Here is a 6418-nt window from a genome sequence, read left to right on the forward strand (position 1 = left end):
ATATTGTCTATTTTTAAAAAAAAATATTTTTATTTTATTTTCACCTGGTACGAGACAACAATACATTCAAAATTATTTTACATCATCCTGTGATTTGATTTGGATGAACTTAATTTTTACAAAAAGTTTGATTAAATACAGAAGAGAGAGGTAAAGTAAAAAATGCTATTAATAAGGTCAAATATATCACATACATACACAGGAATCTATAAATCAAATATCATATCATAATAGGGAGGCTAAGATCTACCAGCAGAATCCACTTGTCAGTAAAAGTTAGTGTTTAAGTCATTCAGTTCAATCTAAGTCCCCCCAAATTTTCTCAAATTTGTTTAGCGACCGAATGCCTCTTAATTCTGCTAGAGTACACTCCATTGTTTTGATTTCAATGACTAAATACCACCATTCCATGGCGTTAGGTATATTAAGGCTAATCCAGGCCCTTGCTAGGATTAATTTAGCACATGAAATTAGTATTGATGCCAATGCAGGGCGTGGTTGATTAGTCAGATGTAGGCCAAATAATGCCATAGGCGCCGTTATAGGGGAGCTAAGAATGTTTTTAGCAACCAAAATTTTTCCCACTTCTTCCCAATATTTCCCGAGCATTGGACAGGAAAACAGCATGTGCACCAAATTCGCCGCATATTCAGCGCATTTCGGGCATTTGGTTTTATCTCCCAAGGCATTGCTTGTGGGCCATTTCGAAAAAATTTCTGGCGTATAGTAAAGCATGTAGGTGGTTCTGTATTGTTGGAGTCTTAAACTAGATGACCGTACAGAGTTATGAATATTAGTATAAGATTGAATAATATGTTTTCCTGTAAAATTTGTTCCAAGTTTGGAGTTCCATTTTTTAGCAAGTATATCACTGTCGTCAGGTCTGAGGCCTATGAGAAATTTGTAAGTCGAGCTGATGATTGATTTCTCTTTCCTAGAATTTAAGCAATCCCAGATACCACCGCTCGACACGCTATTGATTTTATTTTTGAGCACTAAAAAAATCATAGATTTGTAAATATTTAAACCTATGTATTTCAGACAGACCATATAGGTGTTTTAGAGTGGGAAAGTCTAGCATGCCTTGAGAGTTGTACAAATCACCCAAAACTGTTACGCCTTTCAGCTGCCATCTACGGGATTCTCCATCGCTGAATATGCTCGGTAGGCCAGGATTGTTCCATAGAATCAGCTGAGAGTGATATATAGTGGTTTTGCAGTAATCGAGAATATCCTTCCATACTCTTATTATGTCACGTGCGGTCTTGAACTTGACCCGTTTGTAGTAATTTGGGTCTGTTATGTGAAGTAAAAATTGGTTAGAGTCGCCTTTTAGCAATAAATGGTGGTAAAATAACGTATCCTCAATATTTAATAATGACCGTATGCGTCTTACAAATGATGCCCAAAAGTATAATTTCAAATCAGGAAAATTAAGGCCGCCAGACCCGATCTGATTTTTCAATACCTTTAATGATCTCCTAGCCTTCTTGTACCCCCAGATGAAGTTACCAAAAATCCCATCTAATTGTTTAAAAAAAAAGCCTATTCAGTATCAAAGGGATTGATCTAAACAAATATAAATATTTAGGTATGATTTTCATTTTGATCAAATTTATTCTACCAATTAGACTTAGTGGAAGTCGATGCCATTTTTTCAGAGTCGAGATGGTAGTTTTCGTTAGATCGTTATAGTTAATAGCGTTAAGTTCTTTAATGTTTGAGGTGATTTTAACTCCAAGATAGGTTGCAACCTTACAGATTTCTGGTAGTGGTGTCGGGGGGGGCAAAATTAGCTATTATTTGAGTTTTATGTGTATTCAGTTTATAACCTGAAACTGTGCCGAATTTAAGTGCTTCGAGATTAATAGCTCTTAGGGACTCGATTACTTCAGACGAATAAATAGCAATGTCGTCTGCATATTCAGTAATTTTTAGGCTATGTGTGCCATTCTTGAATGGTGTTATTCCAGGTTGGGTATCCAAGGCCTTTAAGAACGGTTCAAGTGAGAGGGCAAATAATAAAGGTGACAAAGGGCACCCTTGACGAGTGCCCCTCAAGATTGAAAAACACGGCGAAGTAAGCCCTCCATAACTAATGTGTGCCGTTGGTTTGTCATAAAGTGCACGGATCCCATTTAAGAATTCCCCTTCAAAGCCCAAAGATCCCAGTGTGCGCTATAAATAGTCCCATCCCACCCGGTCAAATGCCTTTTCGGCATCAAGCATTATCATAGCAAGAGGGGTGGCCTCTACCTCTGCTATGTCAAATGCTGTTATTGCTGTGTTGATGGGCTGATGTGTCCCTCCCTGCTATAAACCCGTGCTGTTGTATATTTACAATTCTGGGCATTAGTGGTGCAAGTCTTTTGGCCAAACATTTTGCGAAAACTTTTACGTCTGTGTTAATCAGGGATATGGGTCTATATGAACCCATCTCCTCTTTAGGTTTGCCCTTTTCGTGGAAAAATATTATTTTAGCTTTATTCCAGGAGCTGGGGGTCAGTCCTGTCCTGCCAATATGTAATATCACTTCTAAAAGAGAAGGTATTAGTTCATCTAAGCATAGTTTATAGATTTCCAATGGAATGGTGTCTTCACCTGTGGCTTTCCCTACAGACAGCGATAGTATAGCCTCTTTTAGTTCTTTTCTCGTTATGCCTATGGCCAGAGCATCTACTTCAGTCGCCGTTAGCTGGTTCGTTAGATTTTCTCTTAAGTAATCCTCAATTACAGAACCGTTAGACGTACATTCCGGGGTGTACAAAGCTTCGTAATATTTAGCAAACTGTTGGGTGATATCATTTGGTTTACTATATTTCTTGTTGTCAAGTCCTGTTATTTGAGTAATCGTGGAATCCACTCTATCTTCTGCCACTTTAAAGGCTAAAATTTTGCCTATTTTGTCTCCACCCTCATAATTAGAAAATTTATATTTATGTATCTGAGGACTATTTTTTTTTAGAAGTTTTTCTTTGGTCTTACATTTTAGCTGGCTTAGATTTGCGCAGATTTCCAGAGTAGGTAAGTTATCTCTTAAGGCTAGTGCTAACCGAATCTCTCCAGCAGCAATATCAGATGTCAATGCTGCATCGTTCTTACGTCTTTCAGAGTTCTGTTTCAGGACATAAGATTGCGTGAACCCTCGGATGCTTGCCTTACAAGTGTCCCATACTATTAAACATGAAGTAGTGTTTCTGTTGATGTCTAAAAATTCTATTATATGATGTTTTAACTGCGAAATATAAGACGTATCTGATATTAAATTCCTAGGGAACGTAAAAGGTCTGGGAGGTTTGCGATTCGAAGAAATAGAAAATTCCACCATGATGGGGTTATGATCGGATGAAATGCGGGGGTAGATTACTATTGATGCAGAGTTCATCAAGAAATCTGAAACAAAGGCCATGTCTAGTCGGGAGCATAACTTGTGAGGTGCTGAATAATATGTGTAGCCAGGAGAATTTGGGTGTAAATATCTCCATACATCTTTGACATTGTGCATCTTGCATAGATCTAGAATAGAAGCTCTAGTTTTGGACATTCGTTTGTGATTACCCGGCCGAGTAGTGTCTATTTGGCAATTTAAGATACAATTGAAATCTCTCATAACTATTAATTCTCCCTCCCAGTCTAGTAATGCTATATTTAGCTGATCAAATATTCTGGGTTCATCTTTGTTAGGACCATATACAACACAGGCTACAAACTTCGTATTGTTGATGCAGAGTTGAGTGATCGCCCACCTTCCCCTTTTGTCGTGAGTTGATTTAATTATTTCTGCTTTAAATCTTTTATCTTCCAAGATTGCTACCCCCCTTGTTGAGGAAACCACAGCTGAGCTTATTACCAGCTCCAATCCCAGTTGATTCAGCAGTTTCTTGTCTTTATCTGTGATATGTGTTTCCGACAAGAATACTAAGTTGGGGGTTATAGAGTCTTAGCTCTTCTGCGACTAAACGCCTTTTACGTTTGTTATTTAGGCCTGAGACATTCCATGCCAAGCATTTAATATTATGCATCACTGATATAGAGCAAAATTACAATAAACAGCCTCCATTCCATCAGCTCTATTAAGCCATATAAATTGTTCTTCATGTACTGTTCAGAGACAAAAAAGTTTTTTACAAAATCAAATCTCACGTTCTGTCCCTCTACCAGGTTGAAAATATTTTTCATTTTTCCCCCCGCCCTCCCCCATACCCACTCCTTCCACACCCTCCCCTGTCTGCGGAGACCCACCCCCCCACACCCACTCACCATCTGCTGCCATTGGTGAGGCAGCGCCTGCAGCAGAGAGTCCGAGTCTCCCTCCCCCTGAAGTTGCAGCTATTAATAATGCAGCATCAAACTATGATGCCATGATGATATATTTAACAGAATAAATTGTAAGTTCACCACTATCTGGTAATACCTAGTGATACCTAGTGATTAACAGTTCGCCCCCCCTCAACCTTGAATTTCCTGTGTCCCTTCACATTCCCATTTCTATCTGTCTAACATACTTATATCATATGCGAAAAGTAGGGGTAAGTCCCCCCCCCAAAAAAAAAAAAAAATTTTTCAGTCCTTGCTCCTATTGATGCTAGACAAAAATGCCTGTGCCTCGTGTACGTCACTAAAGAAGTTTGTACGCCCATTCGTAATCACTTTAAGTCTGGCGGGTTCCTGCAAGTATGCTTGACCTCCCAATTTATTGACTGGATCGATTAGTTTTCGCATTTCCCATCTTTTGTCCATCGTGGTTTTACTAAGATCTGAGCGGGTAAAGATGGAGAGATTGCCAATAGTTATTGGGGTGTTAGGTTTGGCTTTTTGCCAAACGGCTTGTCGGAGCAGGAAATTGCCAAAGTATATTAAAAACGGGCGTGGAAATTTATTGTCCTGCCGTTTTAAGCCGAGTGGAAGTCGGTGTGCTCTTTGTATTTGGGAGTCCCAATCCCAGTCAGAGAGTTCTGGAAAGGCTTGAGGTAACAGTTTCACCAGAAATGCCCTTGGGTCAGACCCCTCTAGCCCTTCCGGAATTCCATAAACTTTAAGGTTGGATCTCCTTTGCCGGTTTTCCAGGTCCTCGACTTTCCCCTGTAGTTGGGCTAGCTGGGCATCATGACGCTCCGCAGTGAAACCTATCCGTGATGTCTCCTCTTCTACCGCGACTGTGCGTTGCTGAAGCTCTATTATCTCCTGTGTGACGCCCCTTAAGCTGGAGGTTAGATCTGATATGGAAGTTTGCAGTCTTACGTTGTCACTTTTCAGTTGTTGATAGTGCTCTTCCGATTCTCCCCTTTGGCTAATCAAAAGTTTTAATATAGTATCCAGCTGGGAGTGGTCGGTGTTCCCCGTCCCAGTCCCCTCTGTTGGGTTCAGTGTCTCATCAGATGATTTATTTGGGTTTGTATTTATATTTACAAAAACCGGCTGATTAGAGCCTGCAGCTGATGACAAATGATCCTTCTCTCCTGTGGCTGACTCAGAGGGAGTGCTCCTGGGGGTTTGCGCACTGAGTGGCCCCGGTATGGGGACCTGTGATGTCTCATTATCTGTGGGGTTACCCCTGAAAGCCTTAGCGCCATGCTCTTGACTAGCCCCTTGGCCTCAATCCATTTCCTTAGCGGACTCTTGTCAATAACCAGTTTTTTAGCAGCTAGGGGCACTACTCCTGCAGGACGCGTCAGGTTAGACAAAACTTTCCCCCTCTTCTTGTAGCTTGCCTTGGCTTTGCCTCTACGTCTCCGTGAGGACAACCTGATCAAAGAGTTATCTGTAGATTTATCCAGCTCCTCCTCCGTCTCATCATCAAGGTCCTCAAAGGAGGGCTGCTCCTCAACCAGTTCCAGAAAGGAATCGTCAGTTTGACGCACCCCAAGTCCAGTATCTTCTTCCATCATGCCTGTGCCTGTGCCTATTGGGCCCCCCAACGCAGAAGCTGTGGCAGTAGCCGTAGAGATATCAAGCAGAGTCCCTCTAGAATTCCCGTAAGCGCCGGGCAACATTGTGGAAGTTTCTACTGTGGGTAGCCCCCCCCCCTTCCGCATTAGCTCCTTCTGTTACCTCAGGGTCCTCTAGGATCTCCTGGGTCCCTTGAGTCTCATTGCCCCTAGGAGAAGTGGCGAAGTCATCGCAGTTGACTTTATCCAATAATGGCACAGTTGGGGGGACTGGCGCTGCTGGCCCTGTTTCTGTGGTGGGGGCGGTTCCATCCTTAGACAACCCTGGTGGTGGATGTGATAGCGCCTGTGTTTCAGTTTCATCATTTATTGCTATGGAAGTGTCTTGTGTCCTGACACTAAGCGGAGGGGCTGATACCTTCCCCGAAGCCACCCCAGTCTTTGAGACATCACCAGTGTCAGCACAAACGCCCTTCTGAGCAAACACTTTTGGTATTGTTCCACAGTTTGTTAGTACAGGAGGGCGCAGA

The 6418-nt window shown here is 41.7% G+C and overlaps 1 pseudogene; it reads right to left on the minus strand.

Moving 5' to 3' along the window:
- Positions 1–4563: 4563 nt before the first annotated feature.
- LOC147710402 (uncharacterized) lies at positions 4564–5885 on the minus strand (annotated as a pseudogene).
- Between the last annotated feature and the right edge of the window lie 533 nt (positions 5886–6418).

Source organism: Lissotriton vulgaris, chromosome 5, assembly GCF_964263255.1.
Source record: "Lissotriton vulgaris chromosome 5, aLisVul1.2, whole genome shotgun sequence".
NCBI classification, from domain to species: domain Eukaryota; kingdom Metazoa; phylum Chordata; class Amphibia; order Caudata; family Salamandridae; genus Lissotriton; species Lissotriton vulgaris.